The 18,561-nt window shown below is 40.6% G+C and overlaps 1 pseudogene; it reads right to left on the bottom strand.

The window, feature by feature from the left end:
- Positions 1–565: 565 nt before the first annotated feature.
- On the bottom strand, positions 566–18,355 carry LOC147888633 (uncharacterized; annotated as a pseudogene).
- Between the last annotated feature and the right edge of the window lie 206 nt (positions 18,356–18,561).

The following is an 18,561-nucleotide window of genomic DNA, read 5'->3' as shown; positions in this document are numbered from 1 at the left end:
TAATAGCAAAATTATCACCAACACAAAGTGCATCACTCAAGGCATGGTGTCCTTCAAATGCAGGATCATCAATTTTGTCCTCATCTTCAATGATATTCTCTAAGATTTGTAGGGTAACATACTCCCAAAAGAGCAAGTGTGATGTATTGGAACACCTCCTCCATTTGCCCTACATGCAGGCACTACAAAAACAAAAAAATTGCATGCACCTTAAAGCTGTTCCATTTGTTAAAGAATAGCTTGACACAAAATGCAACTCATGCAAATTAGGCACAGCTTTAGAATCCCAATTCATGATTCTATTGACATCACCTTCCTTGATTTCCCAAAACACTCGGATAATGGGTCAAGCCTTTGAGGGGTATCTGGCATCAGCCCCTTCAGACAATGTCTCTCTTAGAAATAACACCTCTTCCTTTGCACATTGGAGATTTGCACCATTTGGCATTAGCTGCTTATGAGTAAGATGCCTTTTAAGAACAGCTCATGCACCATCGTGTTCACCCTTTCCATGTCATGAACCAAAAATCTTATATGTCATTTTCATTCATGTCATTGTGCCATATCAAGCAACAAAGTAAAACGGCCTCTTTGATTTGAACTGTGAGGCTGCTCCATCTAACCAAACCCAATGTTCATTGACCTGAATGCCTTGATCTTTCAGCCATTTATAATGGGGCTTAAAGCAATGATGAACAAAAAGAGTGTCATGCATCGCATCATTGGATATATAAAAGTGATAGTATTTGTGGACGATGCCTACAATACTGACATACATAATTTGGACAAAGATTGTAAGTTGGTTGGAGTGCCAATGCATGGATTGGATATTTTTTGCTCTTAAAAGTGTAGTTTTTTGCAAAATCCACGACAGATACTACCAGCTCTTTGGGGAAGCAAACAAGACACTCCTTGAATTGATTTGCCTGCCATTTATAGACAAAGTTATGCTTTATAAACTTGTTCAAGTGGGCCTTAAACATTACCAAAATCTCCCTGCATTGCATCTCTTTGAATGAAAGAACTTTCCTTTTTTTCTTTTTCCCATCAATTGTGGTTCCAACTTGGACATCCTCAAATATCTTTATAGACACTGTACATGCAATAAATGATTCCTCCCTTGGGCAACATGCCATTTTTCCTGCTCCACATGAAGAGCATTGTCCCATCAAGCACTTAAGGGCATGGTAGCTGGCACAGATTTCTTTCAAGAAAAGGATAGATTCCTAAAGCACAGTTATGCCTACGAAAGTTTTCATGCCTGCGTCGCAACTATCACCTGAACCACAAATTTCACATCTGCAATTGCACTCTAATCCATGCACACCAAAAGAGACCTGTCATAAGTGGTTTACAGCATCCTTAAAAAAAGACATCTACACATGTGTGATGTAGCAACAATAAGTGTACTGATCCTTAAGCTTGCACACAAAGTAAGGCTTCACTTCTCAAAGGCCCTTTGGTAAATCTGTACCTCTGGGGTGGCTCTACTTGAAGGCAAGAAATAACTCCACCTACATTAAACATATTAGTTTGTTAGTACTCGTTAAACATATAAGTTTACTAGTACTCATTAAAGTTATTGGAAAGCGTAATAGATAGGGAGTTTCAAGTTTGCCTATAACAAGAAAAAGGACAAAAGGGATACTTCTCTTGTTTTTGTATGTACTAGTGGCAAAAGAATACCTACCATTGTTCTATTAGTGGCAAGTAGTTGCAAATAGGGAAGTACCACTATGCTAATGCCACCAACAAGCACACAAGTAGCTATTGTTCTATCATGCAAATTGAATATCTGTGACTTGAATTAAGTGCCACATATTGAGTGACAACACGTACTCAATCGATGTAGCTAATGAAAGCTTCTCCTAAGTTACATTTTTTACTAAGCATTGAATCTTGAGTGCAATGTGCTCCATCCAATGATGTTTAATCTGGTCACCTTTGGAGATGTATAGATAAACCCTTTGGTCACCATACTTCAAAACTAAATTTGTTCCTGGTTACTAGCTAAATTGTCTTTCTGAGTTATGGTTGCTCTCACTCAGTGTCAGAAAGTAGTAGCTTCCACTCAAATAATTGCCTCGCTTAGTGGCATTAAGTGGTAGCTTCCACTAAAATTATTACCTCACTTAGTGGCAACAAGTGGTAGCTTCCAGTCAAATAATCAATGTAGCTGATGAAATCATCTCCAAATACATTGCAGCTCTCGAAATACTAGGTGCTCAATAATAGTCTTGGTAATTTCAACCTTGCCTCCTCATGTAGACCTTGTGTACCTCACAACATCAAGAGAAATCTTCTGGTGCTTTACAACATTCAAGTCCATGGAGTTTTCTTGTAGCCTCACCTTAAGTTAGTATTTGCGCTTTCTCTTTACCTCATACTCCTTGATAAGAGCTTGTTTGCATGTACCACATTCCAGTGAGCCACCAGATTGACACACAGTGCATAGGTTGGTTCATCTCGATATGCATTTTTGCATTGAAAATAGCCAAAGTGGAAACAAGCTCTCCATGATTGTATAGTTGCAATAGTGAGGAGTAGTCCTTTTTTCTTTTGTAGAGGAATGATGGTATTTGTACTTATAATTCCTGAATGGTCATAACATTCAATACATAGGCCATACAAGGTAGTCTTCCAAGAGAACTAGAAAAGCAAAACAGTAAAGTAGCCTGAAGTGTAGCAATTTTGAATCACATGGTCTAATATCTTTAGATGAGCACAAGCCAAGCCACATCCAACTTGAGGTTCTCAATAATCTTGTTGATGGACTCATCACACTCTCATAATTTTTGCAGTATACTAAGCCACAATTCTCTTAATTTTTGCAATCTTTGTGCCTACAATTAGAAGCTTTTAGGTGCTTTTAGTTGTGCCCAAATTCATCTGGCATAAAACGCGCACTGCTATGTTAGAAAGAGCCAAATACAAACAATGATTCCAAGAAACTATCGTCACTTGTCGATTGGTGAACACTCTGTTACCACATATTTTGCATGCCTACATTTTTAGTGTTTTCTACAAAAATGCCTTCAAAGCTCAAGTCTCTGGCATGGAGTTTCACTACACAAGGAAATAATGAAAAGTTGTACAAAATGAACTATCCAAATTTGTAGAGCTAGAAATGAGTGCGAGTTGAATAGAAAGGTGCAAACCTCTCATTTTGATGCTGTCCCAAGAGAATGCTACTAATGATGGATGCTACCATGCACACCGATTCGCAGTGGAGAGGTCTTGGAGAGAAACATTGTGTGGACATGGAACAGTGTGAAGTGGATGTGCACAAAGAACAAATAGATCTGAGAGATAGATCACATCTAAGAGAGAGCTTGTATGTATGACAGAGAGATCTGAGCTGCATCTATTCAAATGCCTATGTATGTGGTCCTTGTCTTGACCTAGTACAAAGGGCTTGATCTTATCAAAGTTTGTTTGGGACAAAAACCACTTCCTTCAGAGTCTTGTTAAGTGGTCCATGCTCTTTCAACCTACATTAACGATTCTCATAGGTCTCTACCATAAGTTGGAACTTCCCTAGGAATAGCTAGTGTCATCTTATTTGATTTCAAATAAGTGAAAATTTCCCTATTCCTAGAATTAAAAAATATAACTAAGTAATCTTCTTTGATTTGAAATCTAGGGTCCATTTATCATAGTAACATTTCTATAGTTTTTTCCTTAGGAAAGCATGTACATAGGCTCTACCCTATGTTCATGTAGCAAATAGATCTAGAAAAGTGTTTGTTTGGTCACCTCTAGTTCTCTTAAGTTATGTTCTAGTGTTGCTTGAAAAGAATTGGAATATTAAATTTGATGGGCAGTATCCATTCAATGCCATACACTAGGAAATATGGAGTATAACCTATGCCTTTCCTATATTTTAAATTGTACATCCACATTGCCTATGGGATTTTTGGTTCCCAAACTTGGCACCTCTGGTGTTAGCTGTGTTTTGGACGATGGCACCTCTAGGATGTTTTTGGTACTCTTGACCTAGCCAGTGGCCTTTAAATTGTATGATGTAATTGGATGATGCACAACTAAGAGTTTCTAGACCCTTCCTTTAATCAACTCATTCATAAAATGAGTTCCTCAATTGGTGACATTTTCTTTGGGTGTCCCAAATAGAGACACTATGCAATTGTGAATAACATGGACCTTATGGTTGCATCATTCTTAGAAGTGGCACTATTTTTTATCATTTTGTATAAGAGTTGGTTTCTACTAGGATGTATGTACCTCTTTCCTCATGAAGGGGTAGGGGGAATAGGCCCCATGCAATCTATCCCCAACTTATCAAAAGGGAGGAGTGTTAATGTTGATGTAAGTGGATGATGCCACATGGCAATGGATAAGTGTTGACTCCCATTTTTCACTCATCGGTTGGGATTTTGGAGTTCCACTAGAAGAGAGATATTTGAAGATTTTCTTGTTGAGTCCGATTATGCAATGGCACCCATGTTTTGAGGCATCTCAGGTTCTATTTTCAATAGCGGTCATTACTGTAGGACCATGATTTCTTGAGCATACCTTATGCAGATCACTCTAGTTACAGTTTGAGCAGTGTGTGCTCATTCATGGTGTGCATTGGGTTGTATAGTGGATGATTTATAGGCCATTTCTCGGGGGGGTCACTCATTATATGTAACCCTATCACGTGAGTTCAACAAAAGGATGTTTTTAATATCTAAATTTAACAAAAGTTAATTTACATAAGGGAGTATTTAAAATAATTTTTAAAAAAAATTAACAGATTTGTATAGAAAAAGGGTACATTTTATTAATGAAAAATTTACAGATAAGGGATTTTAGAAATATGCCTTGAACGCACGTGATATAGAGTGTTTATACATAGTGACCCCTCCGAGGGCCATTTGGATGATTGTGGTCCTTATTAGATGCACTGATAGGCCCAAATTGCCTTGTGGGATGCTATTTTTATGGACGCTTTGCACATGGATGCTATTTTATGCTAAGGGACAGCTTTGACACATTGCAACTGATGCACTGATAGTGCTATGCTCTCTTGGATGAGATATTATTGATGCATATGCCAGTGGACGGTGTTTATGCTTGAGTCATTTGGCACTTATTGGCATTTTAGATTGCCATTGCAGTTGGCATTTTCTTTTGGGCCAGATTTGCTCATATGGATGCATATTATATGCACATGAGTCAGATGCATCTTTTGATGCTTTGAGCTTTGAGTTTTGGTGATATTTCACTCTATTGTGGCATACACATTTGGGTGCACCTGGTATTTGGTGTGATTCTCTCTTATAGGCACTAGCATTTGGGATTTTGCTTTATTTGCATCATGGTATCCTCTTCCATGTCTGAAAAGGAGTTTTTCAGCATTAAAAAGTTTGATGGGACAAACTTTTCTTTGTGGAGAGAACAAATAAGGGATGTGCTTGTTCAAAAGAAGGAGATTAAACCCTTGGCAGGGATTGAAACTAAGCCTGCAAATATGTCTGAGGATGATTGGAATGAGTTGGATGCATTAGCAAAATCTACTATTAGACTTCATCTTGCAGAGTCAGTTTATTTCACAATAGTAAATGAGCAGACTATGGAAGATTTGTGGAAGAAACTGTGTGCCACTTATGAAAAGGAAATTGCCTCTAATAAAGTTTACCTCATGAAGAGATTGAGCTGCAGATGAAGGAAGGGGTCTCCATTGCTTCTCACTTGAATGAATTCAATATTATTTTCAGCCAGCTTCAGGCTCAGAAGATGAATTTTGATGCAGAGACTAAGGCAATATTTCTCTTATGTTCATTGCCATCCTCATGGGATACCTTCCATACAGCTATTAGTAACTCTGCACCTGGTGGAGTACTAAAATTTGATGATGTTGTGGGTAGCTTGTTGGCTGAGGAGATTAGAAGGAAGTCTATGGATGGAAACAAGTAGGATGCAGCCTTAAATGTGCAAAGGGGTAGATCACAGTTCAGGGGGAAGTCCCAAGAAAGAGGGAAGTCTCGTAGCAAATCCAGGGCACGAAACATTGAGTGTTACCACTGTGGCAAGAAGGGCCATATGAAAAAGGATTGCTACAAGGTGAAAAGAGAGCAAAAGGATAAGAAAAAGAATGCAAATTGGGGTGCAAATCAAAAGGAAGAGAGTCCAAGGGAGGACAAAGGAAAAGTGAAGATCGAGGAGATCAATGTAGTCACACATGATAGTGACAATGACATTCTCTTCATGTCTAGTTTATCTGCAGAGTTGCTTACCACTTCAGATGATGCATATTCCTAGGATTTGATTTTGGATTCTAGTGCTTCATTCCATGTTACTCCCCATAAGGAATGGTTCTCCACTTATGACAGTGGAAAGACAGATTGTGTGCATCTGGGAAATGACTATGCATGTGACATAGTGGGAGTAGGTGACATAAAGTTTTCTTTTGCAAATGGGTCTGCATTTATTTCGAAACATGTGAGACATGTGCCTAAGTTGACCAAGAGTCTTATTTCAGTGGGTCAGCTAGATGATGCTAGTTTTCACACCACTTTTGGCTTTCAGAGTTGGAAAATTCAAAAGGGCTCTATGCTTTTGGCCAGGGGTGCCAAGTGTGGGACTTTGTATCCCTTACATGTATCAGGGGTATTTGATCATGTTGTTGCAATAACCGAGCAGCCAAGCACTTCTTTGTGGCATTGCAGGTTGGGGCACATGAGCTAGCATGGAATGAAACTCTTATGCCATTTGGGTTATGTACCGCACCGCATTTGAGTTTCTCTGATTTTAAAGTTTGTGAGCACTGTCTCTATGGGAAGCAAACTAAATCGGCCCATAAAAGAAGGGGAAAGAAAGAGTTTGAAAAACTTGATTTGTTGCATTCAGACGTATGTGGTCCCATGCCTACACGGTCATTAGATGGGGCTGAATACTATGTGACATTCATTGATGATGCAACTAGGAAAGTGTGGGCTTATGCTATAGCTCAGAAGAGTGATGTGTTCCAGGTATTTCAGAAATGGATGGCCTTGGTTGAGAATCAGTCAGGTAGAACGCTTAAATGCCTACGGACTGACAATGGTGGAGAGTATCTCTCTCATGACTTTCGGCATTTCTGTGATACACATGGGATTAAGAGGGAGCTCACATCCCCTCATACTCCAGAGCAAAATCCAGTTGCAGAAAAGATGAACCGTACCATTCAAGAAAGGTTGCAATGCATGCTTTCCAATGTAAGTCTTTCTGGTGGTTTTTGGGCTGAGGCAATGAAGACTGCAGTGCATGTGATCAATAGATCACCTAGTAAGAGTTTGGATGGTGGTATTCCTGAAGAGGCATGGAGTGGCAAGAAGCCCTCTTACTCTCATTTGTGTATATTTGGGTGTGAGGCATATGCACATGTGCCAAAAGAGCTTCAAAAGAAGCTAGATCCAAAGTCTAGGAAATGCATCTTTCTGGGTTATGGTGAAGGTGGAGAGATGGGCTATCGTCTCTGGGATCCAAAAGCAAAGAAGATCATACGCAGCCATGATGTAGTCTTCAATAAGAAGAAGATGCATAAGGCACCCATGAGGGATGTGGAAATGAGGAGAATCACTTTCTAGGATGTGAATCCACCTGCATATGTTGATAGATAGCAAGCTATCCATGCACCAAATGTGCAAGAAATGGTACCACCAAGTACTCCCACATGTATACAATCAAGGGTGGATGATGGATCATCTATTGGTGGAAATGATGAGCCAAATGTGGCTGATATGCAGGTGGGACAGTAAGCTAAAATGCCCTTGAGAAGATCATCTAGAGTGTCTAGACCGCTTGATAAGTTTGTTCTAGGGGTAGGCTATGTGATGCTTACTGATTGCAGGGAGCCTTCTTGCTACAGAGAGGCTATGATGCACGAGGATCAATGCAAGTGGGAGTATCCTATGCAATCAGAGATGAGTTCACTTATGAAGAATAAGACTTGGGACTTGGTTTCTTTGCCACATGGAAAGAAAGCATTGCCATGTAAATGGGTCTACAAAATGAAGGTCACAGGTGATGGTACGCCTAGGTACAAGGCCCGTTTGGTCGCTAAAGGGTTCAAGAAAGAGAAGGGTGTGGACTTTGATGAGATATTCTCTCCGGTCGTGAAGATGACCACACTTAGATGCATGCTTGGACTAGTGGCATCAGAGGATATGGAGCTTATGCAGATAGATGTCAAGACAGCTTTCTTGCATGGGGATTTGCATGAGGAAATTTACATGGTGTAGCCAGAAGGCTTTGAAGAAAAGGGCAAAGTGCATTTAGTCACACAAGCTAAAGAAGAGTCTCTATGATCTTAAGCAAGCGCCTAGAGAATGGTATCAAAAGTTTGATGCTTTCATTCAGTCCCAGGGTTTTAGAAGGAGTGAAATTGATCATTGTCTCTACACTAAAAGGGCTAAGGATGATAGCCTGATAATCTTGGCACTATATTTGGATGATATGCTATTGGCTAGCAAGAATACTTATGAGCTAAATGCATTAAAGGCCAAGTTGCATGAGGCCTTTGATATGAAGGATTTAGGATTTGCAAGTCAAATTCTTAGTATGCGCATCACGTGTGATCGTAGTAGGAAATTCTTTTGGCTTTCACAAAAAGAGTATGTTACAAAAGTATTGTAGCGTTTCAATATGGAGGGGGGGAAGGCAGTGAGTACTCCATTGCCTCCATATATGAAACTGAGTCATACAGATAGTCCCAAATCAGATGAGGAAAGGGCCATGATGGCCAATGTTCCTTATGCATCAGCAGTTGGGAGTCTTATGTATGCTATGATAGCTACTAGACCAGACATTGCATTTGCAGTGGGAGTTGTTAGCCGGTGTGACATGAAGTTGGGGGTAATAAACTTCACGCACCTCTTCACTTCCTGCTGCTTTCGAACTGACTGCCAAAGATATTTATCATTGAGAATGGGACATTAGAAAGAAGCTTTTATGCCAAGATACCACACCATACTTTCCTCCCTCAGATGAGAATGAAGATGGTAACATCCCAAGTGATGTTGTAATCAAGCATAGGGAGAAGGAAAGGATCAGCAGAGGCCATAATCTCAGCGAGCCGGTCTGCGCCAAAGAGAAGAGTGATACATTGTTGAAAGAAGATCTTGTGGCTCAACATGACATGAACTGATATATATCGAGGAGTTTGAAGGGGTTGATTAGGTCGGATGGGTAGATTCCGAGGAAACATTGCACCTCCTTCATAGACACCTTTACACTTAGCTCAAAACACTCTACAAACTGTCATTAGACACAGAGGCCTATAACTTTCGGTAGAGACATGATATCAAAGATTCAAGTATATAAAGAGATGCGGATTGAGATGGGCTTCGCGCTGATATAAGTTTCATTGAAAACAGACAGACGGTTGAAGAGATATGGACAGTTTACTGGAAGGGGGTAGAAACTATCATGAAAACATACTGTCAGACACAGAGACTCATAACTTTTTACAACAGTATCTGATTCAAGATCTGATCACATATAAGCATGCGCCTTGAAGAGAGCTTCATGCTGATATAAATTTCATTATAATCGGACTACCCGAGCAGAAAGTTATGAGCAAAATACTAACAGGGGGTCAAACTGTCATAAAAACTGCCCTCCACCTAGGCTAATTTCGCCTGAGCAGGATGCTCCCTCAAGACTCCACCTTCATCAACGATCCACCCCTCATAGATTTCGCCTAGAAGAGGGGAAGAAGTTTGCATGGTGGCTCGGGAAACAAGTGGACCATGTATGCACAGTGAGCGGCCGAATAGAAAGAACTTTCAAGGCTTTAAAAGAAAGAAAAGGGAAGAGACACTCAAGAGAGAGAGAACCTGAAGTGACATTTGTTACAAATAGAGTGAGAATCCACTCCAGCACTACAAACACAAGGGAGAAGAAGAGGTTTCATACATACAAGAGGGAGCGAAAGCTCCAAGACTACTCATAGAGAGAGAATAAACTAGAGAGAGATGGACTCAAGAGTCTACATGAGAGAATATCTACAAGAGGGAGAGAAGGCTCATGGAAGAGGCTTGGGGAGACTAGAACTACAGCAACATAAGGCCCAATGGTGGAAGAGATTCTGATGAACAAGGGAGAGGAGGGCTCCTTTTATAGAGATTTTGTTACCCTCCTTCACCCATTTACAATTGCTACTTGTAGATTCCTTTCCCCATCAATCACATAAGCACGTATGTCACCATCCATGTCCTTTTTGGCTACTCTTGCCATGTGTCCCATCAAAAGATGCTCAAGACTCTTAAAATATTGAGAAAGTCAAGAGTCTCCTCACATGGAGCCCATAGGGACCCTCTCTTTTCCACATGTCCACATCCTCCTTATTCCACATAGGAGTTCTAGAAGGATTCCTCTTGACTTCACACTCCTCCACATGCCTTCCACACGCTTGGCATGTGGCCTCTCTTATATTATTGGAACACATGGACATGAGCCCACCTCTTTATATGACTCACTCTTCCTATTTTCTAAAAAAGTCATAATATCCCATACACAAATAACTCTCACCCCATACCAAGGTATTTATAATTCATACCTATGGTATTTACAATGAGCCATTCCACTCATCCTCTCAATCCCATACAATATCATAGAAAATAGAAATAAGTGAGAGCCGCTAGGCTATCACTTGATACTCAAACCCTTATCAAACATAGAGAAAAACAATATCAATGCCAAGTTAAAAATATCAATTTTTGGCGTCACATCTTTCCTCCCCCCAGCAGATCCTCTCTAGTACAGAGAGGGTCTGCTGGCCCTCAAGGTGGTCGAGCATAGAAGAATTTAAGGTGGTACTCATTGGTGCGTCCGGGTATCACCATGCCATCAACATCCTCAAGCTGATAGGTTCCATTTGTGACATTCATATACATCCTTATGGAGGCATGGCCAAAAGTAACCAATCTCTACTTCTGTTGTGGAGTTAACCCTCGAGGAAACATGACTTCTTCCACATATTGCTGAACATCTTGTAGTTTTGGCCATCCAAGAAACCACCCCCTGGTCTGGTACTACAATGGCTTGAGTAGCTAACTCATCTGCCCTTTGATTTTCTTTTCTGTTTATATGAACAAACTTGCAAAAATCAAACTGACTACATAGTGCCATAGCCTTTTGATTAAGCTCCTTCAAATGAGGACTTCTTGTCTGGTAATGCCCTTGCATTTGCTTTATAATAAGCTGAGAATCTCCTCTTACTTCCAATTCTTTAACTTGACTTTGAAGACAACCCTCCAAACCAAGAATCAAAGCATTATACTCAGCTGCATTGTTAGTTGTGATACCTGGAAGCTCTTGTCCTCTTGCCCATACCTCTTGACCTTCATGATTCATCAAGACTATCCCCCCGGCTCCTTGTTGGCATGAAGGACTAAAAGCCCCATCAAAATACAAAACAAAAGCTGTTGGTGGTGTATCCCTTTCATCTTTAATGTTCTCCTTACATTTCTTTTCTTCTCCTAGATCCTCCCGCCTTGTAAGCAAATCTACCATAGTGGACCTAGTGGTATTTTCAGTGACAAAAGAAAAAGAGAACTCTTGAAGCTCTGACAACCATTTTGCAAATCTCCCCCCAGGATTAGGCTTGCGAACTAGATATGCTAATACAGACTGAGAGGTAAGGAAGAAAAATGGTCGAGGTAATAAATAGGAGCGAAACTTTCTGACGGAAAACACCAAAGAGAGAGCTTGCTGCTCCATTTCTTCATACCTTGTTTCCACATCTGTAAGCTGTCGGCTGGCATAATAGATGGGTTACATTCTACCTGCCTCTCCTTTTTGTAGCAATACAACACCAACTGAATGCAAAGATACACTGGGATTTACATAAAAGTCTTGAGACCAATCCGGGGGCTTCAATATTGGGCCCTTACTCATGGCCTCCTTAAGTTGCTGGAAAGACTCTTGTTGCTCCATACCCCATTGGAAAGAAACTCCTTTTCTTGTCAACAAGTTCATGGGATGCACTATCTCTGTGAAATCATCACAAAAGCGTTGATAATACTTGCTCTTTCCTAGAATTCTGTGAACACCAGTGACACTCTCAGGACTTGGCAATGCCATGATTGCTTGTCAGGATCCATTTGCAGGCCTTCTTGAGACACAATATGCCCCAACAAGACTACTTTTGTTTGAGCCAAATGACACTTGCTAGGATTTAGACACCCTTTTGCTTCATCAATCCTAGCTAAGGCCATCTTTAACTTCTCCATGTGATCTATCACCGAGAATAAATGCAAAAATCATCCAAAAACACCCGTATGAACTTTCCCAAGTAAGGCTCTAGGACTTGACTCATGAACCTTTGAAATGTAGCTGGTGCATTAGTCAACCCAAAAGGCATCACTTTGTAAGCAAAAACTCCCCAAGGTGTGACAAATGATGTTTTCTTTTGATCTTCCTCCCGAATACGAATTTGAAAGTACCCAGAATACCCATCACATACAGAATACATCTCATGCCCTGCTACTTGGTCTAGTATTTCATCTTGGAATGGCAAAGGAAAATGATCCCTCTTAGTGCATGCATTCAAAGGACGAAAGTCCACACAAACTCGCCACTTATTTCCTTTCTTTGGTGTGACAACTATAGGAGATATCCATTTTGAATCATCAACAGGAAAGATGAATCCCACCTCAAGTAGTTGTGTTACCTCTTTCTTTAGTGCCTCAGCTTGGATCACCCCCAATCGCCTTAAGCGTTGCATAACTGGCTTGCTTTCTGGCTTCAACTCAATCTTGTGCTCCACAAGAGAGACTGGCCGAACCTGTGAATAGCTTGTTGCAAAGAGACATGGAAAATCATCTAGCATATCTAAGTACTAGAGCTTCTCACTACCTGATAGAGAATCACCAAGAAGCTCTTCATTGCGTTGGCATCGTTTAATGTGCTCCACATCCTCCACATGAAGTGTCTCTATAGGATCTTCTTGCACCACCACCTTGTTCCTTCCTGACTCATCCCGATCAGCACCAAGACAAAGACCAAAGGCCACTCCTTCCACCTCACCCTCTGAGTTGGACTCCTCGGAACTACACCCTGTCTCTTCTTCTTCATGGGTTAAGTCAGAGCTTGAACTCTCTGATGTTGAAGACTCCTCCTTGACAACTTCCTTTTTGCGGCTTCTGATGTCGTAGCGCACCTTCTTATCATTTCCCTGCAAAATCAATTCTCCAGTATCCCACTTTTGAACAGCCTTCACCTTGCGTAGCCAAGGCCTTCCCAAGATCAATGGATAGGCACGTGCATCTGGCTTGGTAGGGATCACCTGAAAAGTAGTCAGCACAGAAATTCCACATACATCCACTTCTAGATTCTTCACAACTCCCAAGGTCTTAACCCTAGTGTTGTCAGCCAATTTGATGCGATAAGGAGAGGTAGTACTAGAGTATTTTAAATTAGCATCAATCATGGTCTTCTCACTCATGACATTAATCGATGCACCTCCATCAATGTACACATTAGAAATCACTTGACCATCAATGATCACATCAACCACAGGTACATCATCACCAACATCTATATCTACCTTTTGAACAACAGGATTGGCACTTTTCTTCTTTTTCTTCTTTGACACCCTTGTGCTTGCTAGTTTTCCCCATTCCTTCCATAGTTTTGGAGACAAAGTAAGTAATTGACCAAAGGTGATATGAGCTTCCTTTTCTTTAAGGTCGGACAACAAGTCATAGCTTCCAATTCCTTGTCCTAAAGGAAAGTATGACTGGCTAATTCTCCTTCTAGATGCCTTCTTTTTCTTACTACGGTGTTCCTCTTCCTGATGTTCCTCATCTACTTCTTCCTTGCTTTCTTCTTCTTCTTTTGGTTTACCACGCCCCCGTTTAGCCATCATTACCTCTCTTTCCTCATCCCCTGAAGAAGCTTCTAACAAGGATACTTGTTTTTCTTCTTTCTTTCTCAATCTAGGACACTTGGGGTGATAGTGACCTTTTTCATTACATTCATAGCAAGTGACCCCACTCCTATCTCGAGGCCTATCTTCACTCTTTGGTGCTCTAGGTTGTCGTGCATTAACCAAATGCAATTTCAAATCAGCAAACTCTGCCATCAATTGGGAGATATTATGATCTAACTCAAAGGATTTTGGTACCTGAGGAGTGCCCATTACCTCCACCTTAGAAGTTGAAGCTGTTGAAGACACAAAAGAGGATTCGATCTTTAGAGAAGCTTCTTTCTTGGTCGCAATGCGAAGTGCCTCCACGTATGTTGTTGGATCTTTACTCATTACCTTTGAGCAAAGACGAGGCTCCAAAGCCATAACAAATTTGCTCATCTTTAAGTGCTCCATCCCTGAGAGACTTTGAGGGGCCGATGATGCAGATGCCACAGCTCGCAAAGCTGCCCTTTCATACTTTGTCCATAAAGTTTCATATCGGATTGCCAACGCAGAGACCAACTCACCCTCTCCTTGATAGAACCGGTCCAACTGCAACATCATAGCATTTGGTGACTCCACTCCCCCAAATCTCTGCTTCATTGCTGCCACCACTTGGTCCCAGTCCTCCTTGGTAGAGTCTGGCAAGGTCTCATGCCAACTCAAGGCTACACCTTCAAGAAAATCAAGCAAAATCTCTGCCCGATCCTTCATGGACCATCCAGAAAGCTGGCATCCTCGAACAAAATCCCGAAGATAAGACTCCGGGTCTTCCCCTTGGGTCCCTCGAAACACTGGAATCTTCACCATGATGAAACACAAAAAGGAAACACCAAGATCCAAATAATATCCCAAACAAGATCTTAACAAGATCCCACAGAGCCTTAGTATACCAAGACCAACTTATTATGCATAACCACTTATTGAAAACCCTCCACAATGTGATCCTCAACAAAATCTTCAAAAATAAGTGACCAACCAGCACCATGAAAACATTGTGTATACATGCATTCTAGAATCACCCTTCTCACAATAGGAAGTGCACATAAAAGCTTCAAGATATTGTAATCTTCATCATTTGCATAGCAAAAGAAGTCGAAAGCATTAAGAATCACCACTCCACTGTTATAGTCAAAAACTACCCAAAGACTCAACTCTTCTTCACACCAAGCTGCCAGTGCATGGATCAATCCCCAATTTATCATTGTGCCTATTGCCGGCATTGTCGATTCACCAACATATTCAACAATGCAAACATAAAGGATATGATCATGGTGATTGTGCGAATAGCTTGAGCATCACCTTCACAATCTTCAAGTTCTCTTAAACGGCGGGTTGCAATCTCTTCTAACGGAGTTCTTCCAGGCATCTTCTTTATCTCATACAAACACATGCCTCTTCTAGGCATAACATGCAATCAAGTACACCCGAGACCGTTTAGTAAGGTGGGATGAATCCAATACCAAACGTACCCGGTGTCTCCACCAAAAGATGTGACATGAAGTTGGGGGTAATAAACTTCACGCAGCTCTTCACTTCCTGCTGCTTTCGAACTGATTGCCAAAGATATTTATCATTGATAATGGGACATTAGAAAGAAGCTTTTATGCCAAGATACCACACCATACTTTCCTCCCTCAGATGAGAATGAAGATGGTAACATCCCAAGTGATGTTGTAATCAAGCATAGGGAGAAGGAAAGGATGAGCAGAGGCCATAATCTCAGCGAGTCGGTCTGCGCCAAAGAGAAGAGTGATACGTTGTTGAAAGAAGATCTTGCGGCTCAACATGACATGAACTGATATATATCGAGGAGTTTGAAGGGGCTGATTAGGTCGGATGGGTAGATTCCGAGGAAACATTGCACCTCCTTCATAGACACCTTTACACTTAGCTCAAAACACTCTACAAACTGTCATTAGAGACAGAGGCCTATAACTTTCAGTAGAGACATGATATCAAAGATTCAAGTATATAAAGAGATGCAGCTTGAGATGGGCTTCGCGTTGATATGAGTTTCATTGAAAACAGACAGACGGTTGAAGAGATATGGACAGTTTACTGGAAGGAGGTAAAAACTATCATGAAAACATACTGTCAGACACAGAGACTCATAACTTTTTACAACAATATCTGATTCAATATCTGATCATATATAAACATGCGCCTTGAAGAGAGCTTCGCGCTGATATAAATTTCATTATAATCGGACTACCGAGTAGAAAGTTATGAGCAAAATACTAACAAGGGGTCAAACTGTCATAAAAACTGCCCTCCACCCAGGCTAATTTCGCCTGAGCAGGATGCTCCCTCAAGACTCCACCTTCATCAACGATCCACCCCTCATAGATTTCGTCTAGAAGAGGGGAAGAAGTTTGCATGGTGGCTCGGGAAACAAGTGGACCATGTATGCACAGTGAGCGGCCGAATAGAAAGAACTTTCAAGGCTTTAAAAGAAAGAAAAGGGAAGAGACACTCAAGAGAGAGAGAACCTGAAGTGACATTTGTTACAAATAGAGTGAGAATCCACTCCAACACTACAAACACAAGGGAGAAGAAGAGGTTTCATACATACAAAAGGGAGCGGAAGCTCCAAGACTACTCATAGAGAGAGAATAAACTAGAGAGAGATGGACTCAAGAGTCTACATGAGAGAATATCTACAAGAGGGAGAGAAGGCTCATGGAAGAGGCTTGGGGAGACTAGATCTACAGCAACATAAGGCCCAATGGTGGAAGAGATTCTAATGAACAAGGGAGAGGAGGGCTTCTTTTCTAGAGATTTTGTTACCCTCCTTCACCCATTTACAATTGCTGCCTGTAGATTCCTTTCCCCATCAATCACATAAGCACGTATGTCACCATCCATGTCCTTTTTGGCTACTCTTGCCATGTGTCCCATCAAAAGATGCTCAAGACTCTTAAGATATTGAGAAAGTCAAGAGTCTCCTCACATGGAGCCCATAGGGACCCTCTCTTTTCCACATGTCCACATCCTCCTTATTCCACATAGGAGTTCTAGAAGGATTCCTCTTGACTTCACACTCCTCCACATACCTTCCACACGCTTGGCATGTGGCCTCTCTTATATTATTGGAACACATGGACATGAGCCCACCTCTTTATATGACTCACTCTTCCTATTTTCTAAAAAAGTCATAATATCCCATACACAAATAACTCTCACCCCATACCAAGGTATTTATAATTCATACCTATGGTATTTACAATGAGCCATTCCACTCATCCTCTCAATCCCATACAATATCATAGAAAATAGAAATAAGTGAGAGCCGCTAGGCTATCACTTGATACTCAAACCCTTATCAAACATAGAGAAAAACAATATCAATGCCAAGTTAAAAATATCAATTTTTGGCGTCACACCGATATATGGCTAATCTAGGAAAGAGGCATTGGGAGGTAGTTAAGTGCATCATGAGGTACATGAAGGGTACCAAGGAGATGTGCATCTGCTTTGGCCTTTAAGTGGGAGGTTGTGGGGTTTAAAGGTCACTGTGCCTTTACCCTAATTATGTACAATACTCAAACACATATATAAATGAATGAAAAAGAAGATTAGGGTGTTCTACACCCACCAAAACTTGTGTGGCTCTCTGTTTCTCTCTCTCCCTCTTCCATTCTTGCTTCCTTTGAGAGCACTCTCAGAGTGTATCGTGAATTGATAGGTATAGCAATTTGTTACTACCAAAAATTATAGAAGAAGGTCAATGGAGGCTTTTCTAACAAAAGCTTAATCTATTTAAAGGATCAATCTTGGTCCTTTAAATCCTTTATCCTTTTTCAATAACCTAGTGAATGGTAAGTTCTAAGATGCATAGTCAATAAAATGCCTATAATACTACATGCCTCCCAAAAAGCTCTATAGTAGCTAAGTGATACTTTGTGGAACAACAATCCCTCTTCTCCTTTTCACTTTCTTAGGATTGATTATGATGCCTCAAATGCTGATAACATGTCCCAAAAGCACTACATAAAGACATTGAACATGCATTTCTTAGGGATAAGTGCAATTGATTGATTACAATACTTTACCAATGCTTTTCTCATTTAAGTTTCATTTGGGATGAAGGTATTTCCAAGATAAGATCACCCATGAATATTTCTAGATAATAAAGTGCTCATGTATATCTGGTAAGTGCCTCATGCATTTCACAACTTAAAAGGCATTACATGACCACCAAAATCCCCAACGATTGACACAAATTGGTCGTTAACTTGAGGCCAACATTGCCATGCCTGAAGATAGTAAATCAAAGCCATAACCAGTTAGCCAGATAAAGATCCCTAACACTGCCATGAAGCTTGAAACACACTGTGCAAACTATTAAACACAAAGATTTAATAGAGGTGGTATACAGAAAGGCATGCACCCATACCTGTGGCTTAGAAGAGCTGCATTCTTGAGCCTTTCATCTAGCCGATCTCTTGCTTCCATAAACACTTATTTCATTAATTTTGGACTCATATGTCTACTTTTGGACTATTCCTTAAAATCCTTCCCAACTGAAAAGTTTACTTTATGAAACTGTCATTCGAGAATCAAAAGTTTACTTTCTGGCACTATCATTTTCACATAAGACATTTCAAAATATCTCTCTACAATGTTGTACAAATAATATAAAAACTACTATTAAATCCTAA

The sequence above is a fragment of the Dipteris shenzhenensis genome, chromosome 21 (assembly GCF_047967505.1).
Source record: "Dipteris shenzhenensis isolate YYH24624 ecotype China chromosome 21, Dip_SZ_1.0, whole genome shotgun sequence".
In the NCBI taxonomy this organism is placed as follows: Eukaryota; Viridiplantae; Streptophyta; class Polypodiopsida; order Gleicheniales; family Dipteridaceae; genus Dipteris; species Dipteris shenzhenensis.
The sequence above is the reverse complement of the archived record's forward strand: the minus strand, read 5'-3'. Positions and strand labels throughout refer to the sequence as shown.